Source organism: Mixophyes fleayi, chromosome 6 (genome assembly GCF_038048845.1).
Source record: "Mixophyes fleayi isolate aMixFle1 chromosome 6, aMixFle1.hap1, whole genome shotgun sequence".
NCBI lineage: Eukaryota > Metazoa > Chordata > Amphibia > Anura > Limnodynastidae > Mixophyes > Mixophyes fleayi.
Window position 1 is genome coordinate 121053828 of NC_134407.1, and position 21122 is coordinate 121074949.

At 41.8% G+C, this 21122-nt stretch overlaps 1 protein-coding gene across 5 annotated transcripts in view; it reads left to right on the forward strand.

Moving 5' to 3' along the window:
• The window catches only part of LOC142161523 (equilibrative nucleobase transporter 1-like), a 125765-nt gene that overhangs the window by 382 nt on the left and 104261 nt on the right, over nt 1-21122 (forward strand). The gene's annotated exons all lie outside the window — the stretch shown is intronic.

Genomic DNA, 21122 nt, shown 5'->3' on the forward strand with positions numbered 1-21122 from the left:
GACACACAACAGCTTCTATGAAGTAGCAGCAATCTGATACCCTTCTAAGTGTATTAATGTGTTATGAATTGGTTTCTGTTTAATGTTTTATAATAAATATAGAATAGATTATTAATAGGATGCTCCAAGTTTTTTCCCCATTTGGGCGTAGCATTAAAAAAAACTGTTCTACATAACTATTTCATTAGAGTTACTATGTTAGATAAACAAATAAGGCAATTATGATAGATACCAAATGGACAAATTTATGTAAAGGCACTTTAACTATACATATGCCGATCCAAGCTATACAACACCACAGTAATAAGTGCTGGAATATAGTAATTGTCAAGCAAACAGGAGAGTGCTTTAATTAGTGACTTTAAAATGTAAACCAAATAAATTAAACTACATTTTAACATGTTTGTGGGAAGTATATATTCATACATCTGGCAGTGATTTGCAGTATATACTGACACATCAGTTTTGTTACCTTGGCTTTTGCTGGCTGGACCATGCCATGATTATCCTTGTCACAGAAAATAGTAGAAGGCTGTGTATACAGAGAACAAGGGAATTTAAATAACTGAAATTGATTACTATGATTACCTTTTTTCCCCAAAACTTTTTATTATAAGTCAGCATCATAATTAATAAGCATTTAAAATATATTACATGTATTTTACACAACAAATAGTGTATACATATGACATGTATAGTTTCTTTATTTCCTATAAACAAACATAAAAATAAAAGATATGAACTTTTAACAAAACTGACACTCCAAAGAAGTTTTGGTACTATAAACGACACATACATCAACAATAAACATTACATTGCAGGAACAAATAAACATAAGTTCAAGTAAAGAATTAAAAGGGGATCCAGATTGCAATACAGTGTATTTGGAGAGTGATTGTATATCTATCTGTTGTACTGGTACAGTGGCTACCTTTTTTAATGAGAACCAACATTGTGTAATGTGGATTGGAAAGTATTTTTAAGTCACTGCACATTTGTATTGAAACATATATTGAAACATTAACTAAACATTTCCTGAATAACATACATTTTATTACATACATAATTGTCCATAATCAGTACATTTAAGGGGGTATTCAATTGTTGCCTTTAACGCGCTAAAAAACCCCAAAAAAACGAGCGCTCTAAAAATATTAGCGTTAATACGGTAATTACTCGCTAAATTTCATCTCGCAGCTCATTCAGCGAGTAAACTACCGTATTAACGGTATTTACGCGCATATTACCGTATAAACTGTAATATTTTTGGAGCGCTCGTTTTGTTTTTGTTTTAGCGCGTTAAAAGCAACAATTGAATACCCCCCTTAGACATAAATAGCCTGATTCTTGTTTGGATGTACGTCCATTTGCATAATGTAGCTTGTGTGAAATAGTTCTGTGCATGCTTGGAAATGGACATTACGCCAATGAACGTAACTGCATACAATTCGTGTTCAAACACAAATGACACTTAGGGCTAGATTTACTAAGCTGCGGGTTTGAAAAAGTGGGGATGTTGCCTATAGCAACCAATCAGATTCTAGCTGTCATTTTGTAGAAGGTACTAAATAAATGAAAGCTAGAAGCTGATTGGTTGCTATAGGCAACATCCCCACCTTTTTAAACCCGCAGCTTAGTAAATCTAGCCCTAAGTTGTCTATGACTTGAGAGCTGGAAAGGGGTGGGAAGGGGCAGAATATTGTGGGGGACATACCTGGATGAGATTCATCCCGGGGGTCTGTCACAACTTATGCTTAGGGTACCTGCTAATGTTGGCACAACTCAAGTACAAGGTGCGGAATCTAACATGCCCCTGGTCTTAACCAAGAACCCCCCGCAAGGAAATATGGGCTCCGCTGCAGGAGACACACAGGTCGCGGTCTTCACTAAGTCATATAGTGAGGTACAGAATGAGAGTAGTCAGGTAAGCCGGTCTGGTAACGTGCTGGCAACGAGGTACACAGGGGAAATCCAAAAGAGTAGTCAAGCAAGCCGGGTAAATAAGAACACTGGAGAACAGAAGAGTGGTCAGACAAAGCCAAAATACACTGGGACGCTGGAGCAAGAAAAGACCTAATACTCTGGCAGTGACATGATGATTGGAACTGCCTTAAATAGTACTGAAGAACAATGAGGAGGGAGGATGGCGGCGATGTCATCAGCCGCCGCCGGATACTTGGTTAGCATCCCGTTGCCTAGCAACAGGATGGGCAAGCGCAGGAGACCCAGCAGCCCGACCGGAAGTATTGCGTCTGGTTGCCTGGCAACCAGACGCAACTGGGGGAACAGACAGGTAGCAGGACGGCGCCTGACAGGGTCCCTTGTTGTCCATCGTGGCTTCACGGCGGCTACATCTGCAATGGCCGGGTCTCCTGAAGACTCAACGGGGTCAACCGCGGAAAAGCCCCCTGAAGATTTCAGGACAAGCTAGGGCCCCTGTGTGCACCCTTTTCTACCAGGTCCCCGCCCACACCTCTGGCGCACAAAGTCATTAATAAAGGCATCTTTCTCCTTCTCTCTTACCCTGGGCCTTAGACCTGAGCCACATAACAGGCATAAGGGCTGATTAACAGATAGGGCGTCCCCAGTAGAAATGCAAGGCCCTACAACAGTTAGGAAGGACACAAGGGCCTAGAGCAGTCAGGAGAGGCCCATTAGGTAATGGTTAACAGGGCACAAGGCCCTGCAGACGCTATTAACGGGGCACAATGCCTCTACAGTTGTTGGGCAGAAGCCCCTTTAGATAGTTATTAACAGGGCACATGGCCTCTACTGCTGTTGGGCAGAAGCCCCTTTAGATAGTTTTTAACAAGGTACAAGGCCCATGTAGTTGTTGGGCAGAAATTCCTTTATGTAGTTATTAACAGGGCACAAGGCCTCTATAGTTGTTGGGCATAAGACTCCTTTGGTAGTTATTAACAGGGCACAAGGCCCTGATTTAGTAGAAGAGCAGTAGGCTCTTGTAGTTAGAAGGGGCAGTAGGTCTCAGTTATTAGTAGGGCAGTAGGCCCGTGGTAGTGAAGGGGACACTTGATCCCTGTATAGTTAACTATTTAGGTTTCTGAAAGTGGCATATAAAACCCCTCTCCTCGTCCGGAAGGGCACCTCAAGTCCTGCGCCCACTGTAGGCGGGCTTAACGGCCAGAGGGGCGGGCCACGGGCGAAGGCCTGTGGAGTGGCTGAGTTCTACCGGAATCGGGTGGCCTAGGACTTGTGAGCAGCAGCAGGTAAGCTGTATTCATAGTTGTCCCTCAGGATCAGGTGGGTACCTGTGGGTCCAGGAAGGGGATTGTAGTCTGTGTGGCTTTGTCTCCCTTAGCATCTCTCACAATAACTTAGTCCATGTATAGTAAGGAGACGTTCCAACACAGATGCGGCTGATTCAAGTCCTGTGTTTGTCGTATGCACATTTGTTTTCAGCTGTACTTTTTGCACCCCCTACAGGGCAGGTGTAAATGCCGACTGATAGTGATAACTGACACGGCATAGTCTTTGTTAGTCTTTGATTTAGAAATTACATGTATGTGTGCCAGTAGCTATTAACAACTGTATGCAACCAAGATAAACAATAAAAACATATTGTATGTGCAGTACACATCTTTATTTATATAATTAATATAAAAAATTATAAAACAAAAAAATTGTATTTGAAAATAAATATTAATATAAATGATTAAACTGATTTGTTTTATTTTATGATCAAATAAAATTTATATGTGTTCTGGTTAGAGATGAGCGGGCTCGGATTTCGCTAATCCGAGCCCACCCCAACAGTGTGGATCCGACGGGATCCGAGCACTGTTTGGGAACTTCCGGGTGCCAAATGAAGCCAAACCGAGGCTATGACATCCAAGTCTCGCGTCGGATCTCGCGAGACTCGGATCTCATAAATGCCCCGCTCGCGGCCGCCATATTCATTCTCCCTGTGGTTAGTGAAGAGGGAGGTTGATGTGCTCTGTCCTGCTGATAACTTTACTAAAGTGGTGCTTTGTCCTGCTGAGTGCATTAGTACTTTGTCCAGTGCTCTGTCCTGTTGATTTATTTAGTCAAGTGGTGCTTTGTCCTGCTGAGTGTAGTAGTACTTTTTCCAGTGCTCTGTCCTGCTGATTCCAGTGGTGCTTTGGCCAGTGTCTGTGCTGCTGAGTCCAGTGGTGTTTTTGTCCTGTATTTGTTTCTGATAAGTCCATAGCAATTTGTTAATCAGCCAAAAATCTTTTTTAAAAAAAAAAAAAATCTCTAAAAAATATAAAAAAAAAAGATTAAAAAAATATAAAAAAATAATTGAAAAAATATAAAAAATATTATAGAGCAATATATTCTTGCAGTCCAAAAAAAGAGGACCTGCCATTTATATTACTACGTTCATTATTTCTGTAGTTCCCAAAAATAGGAACTGCCAGTTCTATTACTACGTTCATTGTTTTTGTAGTTCCCAAAACGAGGAACTGCTAGTTCTATTACTACGTTCATTATTTCTGTAGTTCCAAAAAATAGGAACTGCCAGTTCTATTACTATGTTCTTTGTTTTTATAGTTCCAAAAAAGAGGAACTGCCATTTCTATTACTACGTTCTTTGTTTCTGTAGTTCCAAAAAAGAGGAACTGCCATTTCTATTACTATGTTCTTTGTTTTTATAATTCCAAAAAAGAGGAACTGCCATTTCTAATACTATGCTCTTTGTTTTTATCTGTGCAGTGGAATTTAGACCAGTTAGAGGAGGTATTGTGGCCCCGGTACCAAATTGGGTTCCGGGCCCACTCCACTACGCAGTCCAGAAAGCTACCTCGGTGCAACGTTTTGGACCAAAAACAATATTGTGAGGTGTGAGGTGTTCAGAATAGACTGGAAATTAGTGGAAATGATTGTTATTGAATGTTATTGAGGTTAATAATAGCGTAGGAGTGGAAAACAACAAAAAAAACAGAATTTTAGCGCTTTTTATGCTTTTTAAAAAATAAATCAGAACCCAAAACCCGAAATCAGAACCAAAACCTTTCGTCAGGTGTTTTGGCAAAACAAATCAGAACCCAAAACCTCAAGCTAATCAGAACCCAAAACACAAAACACTAAAAGTGCACACCCCTAGTTCTGGTATAACCTTTTATGGTACATATGCATAATGCATATACTGCAGTCCTGTGTATGGCAAGCAGGGCCGCCATCAGGGGGGTATGGCCAGTACTGTTGTGAGGGGCCTGAACAGACTAGGGGGCCCAGACAGACCTCTCCGTCTGTCCGGGCCCCTCAGTCACCGACCGTGCTGCCCCTTTTTCTTCTTACCTTCTTCTCCGCGTGGCTGCAGCTCCGCCTCCCAGGCACTGATAGGCTGGGAGAGCGTCGCGGTGACGTCACTGGGCCCCACAGTTTCTGATGGCAGAGCATACTTCCATCCAGATTGAAATTGAAGCGCATCATGAGCTCGGATTTGAAAACCACACTCAACTTGCATGCTGAAGTTTAAAAACACAACAATACGTGCACATTGTGTTCAGACATGAATTAGGCTCAAAGTGCCTGCATATTATATTACAGAATGCGACCAAATTGCAGAATTAAAAAATATGTGTGAATCCTAAAGAAACAAAAGAAAATAGCAGGACTTTTATGTTTATGTTTTGAGAGATAGATTTTAATGAAATACAGACAAGTCATTAAAAGCTGATTTTTTTATCTAACGCTAACACTATAGTTTCTCTCAGCCGAAGACAACTTTCAAGAGAAGAAGCCACATGGGCGAAATTCCCCTTAAGGACTCATTGCCTACAATGATTGCAATGGAAGAAATATTTAAGACTTAATTTAGCAATGTGTGATTTAGGACAGGTGTGAAAAACACTCTGATTTACATTGTAGCAAGACTGCTTAAAATCACATATAAATTATGCTTTTGATTTAAAAAATGTTGTACTAAACTATAATTTTACATTGAAACAGTTCAATTACAATGTGATAAAACTTCAGGAAATGTGGGCCAGTTTATAAAACATTTTTTTACTTTTGGGTGTGTAGTGTATGGACTGATCAGGGTTATATACCATTTGTACTAGTTTGTATTTTCAGGAGAGAGGTGCCAATTTTCAGCCCAGGGGACAATACCAACCAACTGGCCAAGGAATCATGGGGTCTTCTGCTCATAAAAAACATTACAACTTGCCCACATTCCACATATTGTCTCCTTTTCTCCCCCAGGCCAGCCCGCCCCATTTTATGTTTGTATTGGTATGTCATTCTCTGTAGTTTACTCAGTCTTGTAAAGCACTACACAATTTAAATAAGCTGTAGTAACAATAAAACGGCATATATGCTAATAATATTTTTAACACAACTTTAACATTTTCACATTTTTTTACTACAATCAGCTTTTTGTATCAATATTTCCCTCCATTCTTCTAAACAGCTTAAGGAAGAAATAAATTATGCAAGCACAAGATGCAGAGAAAAGCTGGAAAACCCTACACAACAGTGGTAAACAAAATTTAGGAAACATTACATGTAGCCAAAAACAAATTCTTATATTTGACTTAATGTAGCTATTGATTGATGCAACATTTACCCTTTTTTGGTACTGCAGCTGCTATACAATGTTTAGGGATGTCTTTATTGCACAAAGTTAGTTGATGGTTGTCCATTTACCTGTACCAAATGTAACTACTGCATTATCACTTTGAGATCATATACCACCTTTAATAAATGGATATTAAGTTCATTTGCCTCATATAAAGAATCTCATTTGAAATTTCCTAAGAATGTTGTCGGCATCATGGTGGCTTAGTGGTTAGCATTTCTGCCTCACAGCACTGGGGTCATGAGTTTGATTCCCGACCATGGCCTTATCTGTGTGAAGTTTGTATGTTCTCCTCGTGTTTGCGTGGGCTTCCTCCGGGTGCTCCGGTTTCCACCCACACTCCAAAAACATACTTGTAGGTTAATTGACTGCTATCAAAATTGACCTTAGTCTCTCTCTCTCTCTCTCTCTCTCTTTCTCTCTCTATGTCTGTCTGTGTGTGTATGTTAGGGAATTTAGACTGTAAGCTCCAATGGGACAGGGACTGATGTGAATAAGTTCTCTGTACAGTGCTGTGGAATCAGTGACGCTCTATAAATAAATGGTGATGATGATGGTGATGATATGTAAAGCTCCAATCTGAAGGGAGAGAAAGGTTGTGCATTTCCTGATCCCCCGACAATCCTACTACCATCAATGGCGACAATTGTGATGGGATGATCCAGGGGATGTGTAGGTATGGATAACTTTGTGACTGGGGCCGCACTTATAAAGTTTCCGGGTGCCCCAGAAGCAAATCTGATTATTGAATGAGAGCTTAATGGCGAAGTTCGAATCAGATGGAGATGAAGCGGATACACCTAACCTAGCCTCTCCAGAGCCTGTTAGGCCTTGCCGTTTCCCAACCGTTTTAGGGCAGTTACCCAAAATGTGTCAGGATTCTCCACAATACAGGCATAAGTGATTCTTAAATCGTCTCTCCCTTTCTTCCGGAGAGAGGTGGGCTCTCCCCAATTGAATGGATTTTTCCCTAGTGACCATCGAAGTATGGAATCAGAGTGCTAGTACCAGAGGCAGCACTGGAACCCCGGCCTGGCTCATCAAAGATCCTTCTAAAGGTCTCCAAGAAAGTCATGCTATTATGTAGCAAGGGGTCATATCTCTCCCATGCCCAGGCTTGGCCAGACAAAAGGGAAATAATATATGCCACCTTGGTTTTGTCCATAGGGAAATTCCCAGGCTGAAGCTTGAACTGGATGGCACATTGATTTAAAAAGCCACGGTTGGCCTTGGGTATCTCCATCAAACTTGGGAGAATTTGGAATCCAAAGCTGTGAAGATGCAGAAGAGAACGCCGCCGGACTTTTCACTGGAGGAGTTGACTGAGAGGCAAACGTGTTCTGGAGAGCCCTCAGTTATTACAATTACTATAACATTTAACTAACTTGATGTCTCATTTTTTGATTCAATATATGTCTATCGGCTGATACGTTCCAAGATCTGACCATTAGTTTTTAATTTATCTTCGCTATATTTTTCATAACTTTTTGTTTTTAATATTTCGCCTATATGTGATCCTTACAATAAAGGCTTATTTTGCCCAATAATAAGAATCTCAATGGTTATTAAGTTGGAAATATTATATATATAACAAATTTCCTTTTATTGTAATAAGTTAAATGGAGTGCCTTCTATCTTTATACTGAGACCGTACTTCAGCCTTTTGTTTATATATTATTACAATCCTGCAAGGATTGTAATAACTGAGTCTGATCAGGGGCAAATGTATCAAGGTCCGATGTTTTCAGGGTGTTAGAATCGCGGCAAGTTGTGGGTGATAACCTGCGATTTTAGTCCAAAATTTCACAAAAATGTATCAAGCTGTGATTTTTACCCTGATCTTCAAAAGCGCTAGTCATCTCTGGCGCTTTTCTTTGATGTAAAACACTCCCGTGTTAGCTAACTCTCCTGTGTTGTAGCAGCGTGTTAGGTAAACACTTCACTATTACACTGTTCTGCAATACAGCCGGAGGTCCCGGCAGCTGTAAAAAGGGTTAAAAATAGATCAAAGTATAAAAAAAAAAGCGTGGGGTCCCCCCTCTATTCAGTCTTAACTCTAGTGCTGCCAGACTACTGCTGGTTTCGTGAAAATCGTGGAAAAATTTTGCGTGGTGTCCCCCCTTATGTTCACGGAACCAGCACTAGGCAAACCAGTCGGGGTTGGTGGCACTATAGCAGGGGGACAAGCAGCAGGGGTCCCACTGCCATAATGACAAACCAACCCCAGGCTGTTCAGCGCTGGGCTGGATTCCCTAGGGATTGGGTCCGCCAAAAAAACCCGAGTGGGCCCCCCCTCTAGGGACACCCAGCCCAGTGCTGAAAGCACTAGGGCTCTTCCTACACCCCTGGGTGGTAGGTGTAGGGTAATAAATGGCGATTATGGTTGAAATTTTTTGGACAGCTGTTTTGGTTTAGTTGACTGATTCTTACGGTTTTTTTGGTCCACGGAATCCAAAAATGACAGTCGTTTTGTCCTGGGACATCAGGTTTTCGAACAAACGGGTGGTCATCGTTTAAAAAAATCTCTTAAAGCAAATATTTTATTTACATGAAAAATATTAACTCATTTGCACAGGTGACGACAAAATTAACACCACACTCAAGTAGATTGCTTGTAAAATCGTCTTTTTTTAAACTCTAAACTTATTTTTGAGCTTTTCCTCTTGTAGGTGGCTTCCGGAAGATCCCTGTACAACATCCAGCAGTAGTCAGCCATCATCGTAACACTCCATTTCCCTTGATACCTTCTTTCCATTTCTTTTATATCTTGATGGAAACGTTCTCCCTGCTCTTCACTCAGCCAAAACAGAAAAAAAAAAGGAATATAAATTAGCACAAAACCTTCTTAAATACTGAAGTAACTATTTTGTAAGTGTTATATTCAAGGGGCTAGATGATTGCGACCTCAATTTATTATATCAAATGGATATGACCTAATAAGATCTCTGTGCTTACATCTGACATTAAAAAACGCAATTGTGTTTCTTTCCTTGAGAACTCCTAAATTGCATTACATTATTGTTTTGCTTCACTTCATTTTTATATTTATTATTGTGTGACAGGTTGCACTATGATGTGTCTCTGGTTTTTATATTTTCACAAGTCACATGGGATTTAATACGGAGGATCACACAACAAAAAGAAAAGAATTTTACACAACCACATTTGGACTATTTTTTTACCACTGAACTGTGAGAGATTTCAGTCTTCTATTTTATGTTATTTTAGTTTGTATTTTGTGGCCTAAGTTACCACTTACATTTTGTTTGTCACATTTACATAGATTTAGCTCTCTTATTAAGAAGGGTACCTTTATGACTTACTAACGCCACTTACTACTCTACTGTTTATTTTCAGCTGTGATCAACCCAGTTTACACACTTGCACTGGGTACCTTCAGCTACATTCTGGTCTTCATTGAAGAATTGATAATTCATTTTGATGAACATCATCTTCTCAACATTTTGCGGAAGCAACCTCCTTCGCCGCTCACTGATCAGGTTCCCAGCTGCACTAAAAACTCTTTCGGAGTACACACTGGAGGGGGGATAACTCAGGTAAAATAGAGCCAGTTTGTACAGGGGCTTCCAAACTGCCTTTTTTTCCTGCCAGTACAAGTAAGGACTGTCTGACATGTCTACTTGGATGTGGTCAGCAAAGTAACATAGTAACATAGTCGATGAGGTTGAAAAAAGACACCAGTCCATCAAGTTCAACCTATTTTGGATCTCCTGCGATCCTGCACTTATATTTGAAATTCATCCAGAGTAAGCAACCGCCAATCTGTTTCAATTGTGAAAATCCCCCCAGACTCAATATTGCAGTCCTATTTTTACCCTATATCCACTACTATCCTTCATTTTAAATTAACGGTCGTATCCCTGGATACACCTTTCCACTAAAAATTTGTCTAACCATTTCTTAAACATATCTATTGAATCTGCCATCACAACCTTCCCTGGCAATGAATTCCATATCTTGACTGCCCTTACTGTAAAGAACTCCTTCCTTTGCTGGTTGTGAAATTTCCTCTCCTCTAACCTAAGGGGATGACCATGTGTCCTGTGTATGGTCCTTGGGGTAAAAAGTTCACATGAAAGCTCTCTGTATTGACCCCTAATGTATTTGTACATAGTAATCATATCTCCCCTTAGACGCCTCTTTTCTAAAGTAAACATGCCTAAACTGGCTAACCTTTCCTCATAACTTAATGACTCCATACCCTTTATCAATTTTGTCGCCCTTCTCTGAACCCTTTCAAGTTCCAAATTATCTTTTTTATAGAGTGGTGCCCAGAACTGTACTGCATATTCAAGATGAGGTCTTACCAACGATTTATACAGTGGCAAAATTACACTGTCTTCCCTTGCATCTATGCCCCTTTTTATGCATGCCAATACTTTGTTTGCCCTTGCAGCTGCTGCTTGACATTGGGCACTATTGCTAAGTCTACTGTCTACGAGCACTCCCAAATCCTTTTCCATTATAGATTCTCCTAAATTAATTCCATTTAATTTATAGATTGCGTTCTTGTTTTTGATCCCTGAATGCATAACCTTACATTTATCTGTGTTAAACCTCATATTCCATTTGGCCGCCCAATCCTACAGTTTATTTAAGTCCCTCTGTAGACAAGCTACATCTTGCTCTGATTTTATCACCTTACAGAGTTTAGTGTCATCTGCAAAAATAGAAACTTTACTCTCTAAACCATCACAAAGGTCATTAATAAATATTTTAAATAGGAGTGGTCCCAGCACGGAACCTTGAGGTACTCCACTTAAGACTTTTGACCAATTAGAAAATGTGCCATTTATCACAACTCTCTGTTCCCTATTCTCTAACCAGTTTTCGATCCAAGTACAAATTTTGATTCCTTGTCCCAGTTCCCTTATTTTGTAAACCAACCTCTTGTGTGGCACTGTATCAAAGGCCTTTGCAAAATCTAAGTAGACCACATCTACTGTCCTGCCCTGGTCTAAGTTCCCACTAACTTCCTCGTAGAAACTAATTAGATTAGTTTGACATGACCTATCCCTCACAAATCCATGTTGATTCCCACTAATAATTTTATTGCGTACCAAGTAATCCTGAATACTGTCCCTTAAAATACCTTCCAGTAGTTTCCCCACTATTGATGTCAGGCTTACAGGTCCATAATTCTCTGGTTGTGATCTCGTCCCCTTTTTAAACAACGGCACCACATCTGCTATTCGCCAATCCCTTGGTACTGAGCCTGATGAGATTGAATCTCTGAAAATTAAGAATAGCGATCTAGCTATTTCCGAGTTTAACTCCATAAGGACCCTTGGGTGTATGCCATCTGGACCAGGAGCTTTATTTATCTTAATATTCTTCAGTCGCCTTTGGACTTCTTCCTCTGACAACCAAGTATTAATTAATGGCATGGTTTCATTTCCATTTTTATGTATTACTCCTGCCATTTGTTCCTCTCTGAAGAAAAGAACGTGTTTAATACCTCTGCTTTTTCCTTAGTATCATTTATCAATTCACCCATCTCACTTCTTATGGGTCCTATATTATCTTTTTTAATCCTTTTGCCATTTATATACTTAAAAAACTTTTTGGGGTTTGTATTACTTTCTTTTGCAACGTGCCTTTCATTTTCTAAATTAGCCAATCTAATTTCCTTTTTGCATGTTTTATTACATTCCTTGTACCTACGGAAGGACTCCTCTGACCCTTCAGACTTAAACAATTTAAATGCACGCTTCTTCCTTTGCATTTCTTCCCTTACCTTTTTATTTAGCCACATTGGTTTAGACTTAATTCTTTTACATTTATTTCCCATAGGAATGAACTTATACGTTTATGTTACCAACAACATTTTAAAGACAGCCCACATTTCTTCCGTATTTTTTCCTTCAAAGGCTTTTTCCCAGTCTATGCTCTTTATAGACTCCTTTAACATATTAAAATTTGCCTTTCTAAAGTTTAAAGTCCTAGTTGATCCCTTATACCGTTGTTTCTGGAAACTAATTTCAAATGAGACCATATTATGATCACTGTTTCCCAAGTGCTCCTTTACTTGAATATTTGATATTACGTCTACATTGTTTGTTATTACTAGGTCCAGTGTAGTCCGGTTCCTAGTTGGTTCCTCTACTAATCCTCCACCATTTTTTCAATGGTGACAGAATCCAATGCAGAGACAGTAGACATGTCAGCAATGGTTGGCAGGTCCTTCAGTAAGGACCAGATATTCTCTGCATCCCCGCCAGCGGGTCGTTTAGGAAATCTCAGCTGTTTCCTCGCAGCCACATGTGTGGAAGAAAATGAAGAAGGAGCTGTTGCCATGTCACGGTCCTCTTCAGAGGACAATCTCCTGACCAGCAGGTCTTTGCACCGCTGTAGACTTGTGTCCGCCGGAAACAGAGACACAACATACGCTTTAAACCGAGGATCATGCACGGTGGCCAGAATGTATTCCTCTGACTTTAAAAGACTGACCACCCTCGGATCCTGGCAAAGCGAAGGCCTTCATCCACAAGAGCTACATGCTTTGTGGAATCACAATGCTTTACCAGCTCCTCCCTCACTTTCTCCAGCTGCCTCTGCAAAAGCCCGATCAGGGGAATCACCTGACTCAAGCTGGCAGTGTCGGAACTGACTTCTCGTGTGGCAAGTTCAAACGGCTGGAGAACCTTGCACAACACGGAAATCAGTCTCCACTGCGCTTGACTCAGGCGCATCCCCACTCCTTTGCCTATGTTGTAGTTGGCTGTGTAGGCTTGAATGGCCTTTTGCTGCTCCTCCATCCTCTGCAGCATATAGAGTGTGGAGTTCCAGCGCGTCACAACCTCTTGTTTAAGGTGATGGCAGGGCAGGTTCAGGCTTTTTTGATGGTGCTCCAGTCTTCGGTAGGCAGTGGCAGAATGGCGAAAGTGTCCAGCAATTTTGCGGGCCACCGCAAGCATATCCTGCACACCCCTGTCACTTTTAAGATAATGCTGCCCCACCAAATTTATTGTGTGGGCAAAACATGGCACGTGCTGGAAATTGCCCATATGTAATGCCCGCACAATGTTACTGTCGTTGTCCGACACCACAAATCCCCAGGAGAGTGTAAGTGGGGTAAGCCACTGCGAGATTATTTCCCTCAGTTTCTCTAAGAGGTTGTCGGCGTTGTGCCTCTTACAGAAACCAGTGATACACAACGTTGCCTGCCTTGGAACGAGCAGGCGTTTCGGAGATGCTGCTGCTGATGCTGCTGCTGCTGTTGCTGCGGAAGGCGATTCATCTACCCAGTGGGCTGTCACAGTCATATAGTCCTTAGTTTGCCCTGAACCACTTGTCCACATGTCCATGGTTAAGTGGACAGTGGGTACAACCGCATTTTTCAGAGCACTGAGGACACTTTTTCAGACTTCTCTGTACATCACGCCTGCCTAGTGAAGTGGAATCTAGACGGGATTTGGTACCAGGGACACAATACCTCCATCAACCGTCTAAATCCCACTCCACTGATGTCGGACACCGGACGCACGTCTAACACCAACATAGCCGTCAAGGCCGCAGTTATCCGCTTTGCGATAGGATGACTGCTGTCGTACTTCGTGCTCATGGCAAACGACTGTTGTACGGTCAATTGCTTAGTGAAAGACGTAGCGGTCTTACGACTTCCCCTCTGGGAAGATGACCGACTCCCAGCAGCAGCAGCGGCAGTAGTAGGCGTAGCGCTGCAGGATCCTCCGGAAGTATCCCGGAATAAAGAGGACTCAGTCATGCCGGTGACATGGCCTGCAGGACTATCTCCGATCCAGATTGAGGAGGAAATTGATGAGGAGGGTGTTGCTGGTGTGATTACAACAGGACCAAGGGATTTAGGTGTCCCTGGACTGCTGACGGTCCTAGCCACAGTTCCTGAACTAAACACTGAATTATGAAGGTTCTTCAGGTGACATATGTCAGAATCACTAGGTGGAATTGATGATACCTGCCAGCAGTTGGCGCTACTGAGTTTTCACCAGGAACCCCCGCAAGGAGGTATTGACTTCGCTGCAAGGGACATGCAGGTCGCGGCCCTCAGTTTCAGTCAGCTGGCGAGGTAACAGTTCAGGCAGCGGTGAGAGCCCACCAGGATGCAGGATGGAAGAGTAGTCAGCAAGCCGGGTCAAAACCAGAGGAACGGATATAGCCAAATCAGAAGCAGGAGAATGGTCAGGAAGCCGGGTCAATACCAAATATCAGTCTCCTGATAGGGTTAGGGAGATTTTGGCGGTAAGACATGCTGGCTGCAGACAGGTGAGCAGAGATAGCGTCCCGCTGCTAGGCAACAGGACGTGGTTCCTTGGAAGGTGTAGGGGTCCGTCTCCTGCACCAAGTGTCAGTGCGGAGACGGCGCCTGACAACGTATAAGGGAGGATGTCCCTAGGTGGCCAAGATCCTTACCCCTGCTTATTGCAGCTTTACATAAGGTACATATGGCAATACATTTGTTGTCTGGACTGGGATAGAAATAATTCCAGACCGAAGAGGTGGATTTATTGGTCTTATGGCCAGGCATGACGATGGGCTTTTTCATCCCATGGACAAAAACTGTTTCCCTCCCTGGTGCCTCATTTAAGAAAACCACATCAGCATCCTCGTCCTCAAGTTCCTCCTCAGCGCCAGCTACATCAATATCCTCCTCCTGGTGTACAACATTGACACCTTCATTATCCAAATCTGTAACTGCACTGTGGGTGATCCTTCCAGCATATGCAGAGGGCTTGCTGCAAATGGTGGAAGAAGCCACCTCTTCCCGTACAGTGATGGGAAGGTCAGGCTTCACAACCACCAACACCCTTGGACTCTCCTTGGGGATTGGTGATGCCATGTCTTTAGAAGGCAGAGTTGTTTGCTGTGTTTTTGATGACAGCTTAACTCTCTTAAATTTTTTAGAGGGGGGGTGGAGGAGGGCTTAGATCGTCGTGTGAAGCTGAACCACTAGTCATGAACACGGGCCAGGGCCTAAGCCGTTCCTTGCGACTCCGTGTCGTAAATGGCATATTGGCAAGTTTACGTTTCTCCTCACATGATTTTACTTTCTTTTTTTTGATCATTTTAGTGAACTTTGGCTTTTTGGATTTTACATGCCCTCTACTATCACATTGGGCATCGGCCTTGGCAGACGACATTGATGCCATTTCATCGTCTAGGTCATGACTAGTGGCAGCAGCTTCAGCATTAGGAGGAAGTGGTTCTTGATCTTTCCCTACTTTATCCTCCAAATTTTTGTACTCCATTACATGCAGCACAAGAGAGCGTACCCCTAAACCACACACACCCGGCAAAGGATTTAAAAATTATATGCGGCACAGGACAGTACCACTGGACTGGAGTTATACAGCAGTACCACTGGACTTATACTGCAGGATCAGTGAACTTTGTTATATAGCAGTACCAATGGACTTATACTGCAGGTTCAGTGAACTTTGTTATATAGCAGTACCAATGGACTTATACTGCAGGATCAGTGAACTTTGTTATATAGCAGTACCAATGGACTTATACTGCAGGATCAGTAAACTTTGTTATATAGCATTACCAATGGACTTATACTGCAGGATCAGTGAACTTTGTTATATAGCAGTACCAATGGACTTATACTGCAGGATCAGTAAACTTTGTTATATAGCAGTACCACTGGACTTATACTGCAGGATCAGTGGACTTAAAACATAACTTTTATTGTCCAACTGTTGCCCGAGTAGATAATGTCAGTTTGAGATAATATTGAGCCGCAAAATCTGATTGAGCAGTATTAAATATCAGCAGGCTATAATATAAGAAGCTGTTGCCCGAGTACGTAATGTCAGCTCAAGTTGATGTTAAGCTGCAAAGTCTAATTGAGCAATATAAAGTATCATCAGGCTATATTGATCTAAAGCAGAGGTAGCGAAAATTGGAGGAAACTGAGTAACAAGAATCGCTGGGGTTATGTGAAATACCCTACCTAGTAAAAACTGGGGAGCGATTCTTGATTGAAATAAGAGGCAATGAGGATAGGTGAAACAAAACGCCAACGCTTCTTGGCTTTTTCAAGGCAAAAGTCTGAAAGCTGTTTTCAATCCAAGCTCCAATGCCCGAGTGAAGATGGTGGCGGGCAGCGGGGAATAATATGAATCCGGATTTCGCAAGATCCGACGGCGGGATGATGATGTTTTGCCTCGTTCTGAGTCTTGCGTCGGGCCGGAATCCCCGAACAGTGCTCGGATCCGGGCTCGGATCGGCACTGTTCCGGGGTGTTCGGATTTCGGGAATCCGAGCCCGCTCAACCCTACTTACAGTATGCTGCAATGTGAGACAAATTTAATGAGATCTTTTGCTTTGACTTGGTGAAGCTCAAAACTGTCAAATTATTTTCCTACTGTATTTCTGTTTCCTTGACTTTATAATTTGCCTTGGAGAGTGTTATTTGTTGATTGTTATGTGTGAATTTCAACTTTTTCTGTGGCTAGTTAGACGCAAGTCTCTATGTCTGCAATACTTTTAGCATTAGTAGATTTTAGCAATATAGCTGAATAGACAATAGATTCTTTCAGCCCAATGCATTTTTTGTCAAGCAGCCGTATTACAATTTCTGTGGTTTGTTAAGTCCATTTGACTGTGTGTGCACTATATTGGGCTGAAACTCTATGTATTTGCAGGATTATCTTCCATAGATGACAGTGAGCTATCAGCTAAGTCTTGCATGGTTTGTATATTTCCCTTTTGTCCATTGCCATGGAGAATCATTGGTCTTTCTTGTCGTAATACTGAAGATGGGAACAGAGCACGTGTAAATGTCCATGGAACTGTGAACATGGGTACTCCCAGACAGTTGATGTCCTCATGTGGTAGTTTAGAAGATTGCAGCTTTCAATAAAGGTCAATTTTGCTGTATATAGTAGAAGCTTATGTGGATATTTGGAATATACGGCTACTCATTGTTTAGCAGGGCCGGACTGGCCATCTGGCACTTCTGGCAAATGCCAGAAGGGCCGATGGCCAAATGGGCCGGTCTGCTTGCCCTGCCGTCCCATGTGATTGGTCGCATAGGCGGCTGTCACTGATTCTCCGTCCGCCGGGCAGCGCGCTGAATGCTGCTGCTGGAAGTAAAAAGGTAAGTGTCTGTTTGTGTGTGTAAGTAATAGTGTGTCTGTGTGTGTAAGTAATAGTGGGGCTAACAAACTGGGGCAAACAAACAGTGAGGCAAACAAACTGGGGCAAACAAACAATGGGGCTAATAAACTGGGGCAAACAAACAATGGGGCTAACAAACTGGTGCAAACAAACAGTGGGGCAAAGAAACTGGGGCAAACATACAATGGGGCTAATAAACTGGGGCAAACAAACAATGGGGCTAACAAACTGGTGCAAACAAACAGTGGGGCAAAGAAACTGGGGCAAACAAACAATGGGGCTAACAAACTGGGGCAAATAAACTGGGGCAAACAAACAATGGGGCTAACAAACTGGGGCAAACAAACAGTGGGGCAAACAAACTGGGGCAAACAAACAATGGAGCTAACAAACTGAGGCAAACAAACAGTGGGGAAAACAAACTGGGGCAAACAAACTGGGGCAAAAAAACAATGGGGCTAACAAACAGTGGGGCAAACAAACAGTGGGGCAAACAAACAGTGGGGCAAACAAACAGTGGGGATAACAAACAGTGGGGCAAACTGGGGCTAAAACAAACAGTGGGGTAAACAAACAGTGGGGCAAACAAACAGTGGGGCTAACTGTGCGTCTAATAGTGGGGCCCCATGTTGCTATAGTGTGCGTGTGTGTTTGGCCATGTTTTATATAGTGTGCGTGCGCAGTATTTTATATATAATATGTGAGGGAAGGGAAGATCTTAATATAGTGTTGGGAGGTAGGCTATTTAATTGTGGAGTGTAGGTGGGGGCTAATTATTTAAGGTGAGGTGAAAGAACCTTTAATTTAATGCTGGGGTGGGCTATCAATTGAATATGGGGCTGATTTTGGGGAAGAGAGCTATTTATTAAATGTGAATATGAATTATTTGTTGCGGATGTTGTGGAAAATGGCTATATTTATTAAACTTTAATGCTATTTAATTTATTGTTGGAACTGTTTGGAGGGAGGGAAATATGTTTTGAGTAAATGGGTATACTGTTAATTTAATGTTGGGGCTGGTTGGAGGGAAATAGGTCTACTTATTAAATGTGAATATTATTATTATTGTGGGGACTGGAGGGAGGCCTAATTATAAAATGTGAGTGCTATTGTTTTAACCCCATTTTTTTCAAAATAGGGCATCCAATATTCCAGGATCAAGACAAGAAAGAACTGAGCTAAAGAAACCAGCTGCTACAAGTGGTGAAAGTGAGCAAGACAGGTAGGAGAGAGCAGGACAATCTGCCAACTGTCCTGAATCTGGTGGGGCAGTCCTGATTTGGGTGACTGTCTCACATAGTCAGGATTTGGTTTAACTGCAAGGACAGTTGGGAGGTATTACACGCTTCACTACGTACTGCTTGTGAAGGCAAAGCTGTGTGCTTCTAACAGTAGGGTACACAGTATTGCCTGTGTATTTGTCTAAAATGATAACCATGTTACATAATAGGGCCCTACTGTCTTAAATACCCCGGGCCACCTGCGCCTTAATCCAGCTCTGGTTAGGGGAAGGGAACTGAATCAATGCCCCATGTTGGCCACACCCACAACACAATGCGGCCACGCCCTTTTCGGCGCCGCCGGCACACGATTTCTTTCATGTTTGAACTGAGGTGGGCCTGTGTATGTTAAATGCCAGGGCTGATTTTTAGTCCCAGTCCGGCCCTGTTGTTTAGGTAGATTACCTGCAAACTTGTTGAGATACTGGATTAGTTTCCATAACCAGTAAACAGGTTTCAACATGCATTCAACATGTGTCTCAATACAGTGGAGGTTTAGTTGGTGGGTGGCCGGGTAATGGGGGTTGGGGACCTGTCAGCCCATATGAGATAATTGTTCCCTGTTGCCTTAGTTTCTCTTTGGCTTGTGGTAGTATCGGGACAAGGTACATTTCATACAAGGTTGGATGGGAATACCAATAGCCTGATGCTGGTCTGCAGGGAGAGTAGGTCACAGAATTTTGGACAATAACTGTCTGAGATATCACTCGATCTCCCTAGTTAATGATTTTGCTAAGAAGAGGATACATTTTTAGAATTACTTTTGGGAAATGTTGCATTGTGGCAATTTGGAAAGACGATAAACTTCACCCCAGGCTATATGAATACTCTCCTTTATTCTCCTTTCATGATATTTTTTCAAGAAGCTGGCCGCATGGTTGTTTTAGGTACATGGTTCTTAGGACAGTGCAGATTTCACCTAAGGGTACATGGAGTTCTGTGAGGTTTTATCAGCTAGTGGCATTGCCCAGGTAAGGAAATATTCACTTGGGTTTTGAACTGGTAAGTTTCTGTACAGCATTGGTCTTAAGACCCCGGAGGTGTAGTGGGTATAGTGGTTGAATTCTGGGATCTCACCTCCTCTCACATGCTATCTCCCCCAGCAAGGATACTTCCATACCTGATCAATATCAGACCAGGCCCATATAGTAGTATTAGAGTGGGGACTATGCTGAGCTCGGTCATTTGGGCAATCCAGACTACAGTCTAGGGCCCAGTGGCCACTGAGGGGACCAGATAACCCTAATCTGTTTTTATGCTTTGGCTTTTATTCATGAATAAAAGGGGAAGAAAGGGGTGAAACCAGTATCTTGCCTGGGGCCCATGGGGTCTTAGCCTGGTTCTGGGAGTATGTTAATGAGGGGAAAGAATCAGCCATATTGCTCAGACTTTTGGTGCTGGGCTATCATTTCAGAATCCAGGGAAAATGCAAGATGTAGCTCCTTGTTTGTCCACTTATTTAAAAAAATGAGGGGATATATATTTGATAGTCCCTGGGTGAAATAAACACCTACTTTTTTCAGATTAACTCTCCGATAAAAATGCCGCCATCACTTGGCTCTGTCTCTGTGTTTTTTATGATAAACTCTTTTTAAAAATATGTTATGTAAATTTGCTACAGCTGTTCACGAGCAGCACCATTCTACTGAACAGTGAGTGACTTATTTATTTTTATCCTGCTGGAACTTTATATGTCTGCGGTTTTTTGGTTTTTGGTTTTTTATTTGTGTCTTGTTTTAAACAGCATTACATTGTTTATTGACCTCTTTTTTTGAATATACTTAGAAGATCCACTTTATCCACTATTAGTGGTAATACATGTACACACTTTTACCTTCATGAGGAACAATTCAACTCATCCTTATTGGATTTGTGATATGTGATTTATGATCTATTACTCCTGAGTATACATTTTACTGGTCCGGACCAGGTATGGACTTTTTGTTAGATTTTTTCCTGATATATTTTTTCTTTTTTTTCTATGATTAAAACTATTTGTATTTATTCACACTGCTGTTATCCTATTTCTTATCTATATATTTCTGTTTATTTATGTGCCAGGTAATACTATTTTCCTTTTTATGTAAATAAGGTAATATCATTTTCTGCTAAGAGTGCAGTTTATTTTTTGAACCATGTCTTCTGACAGA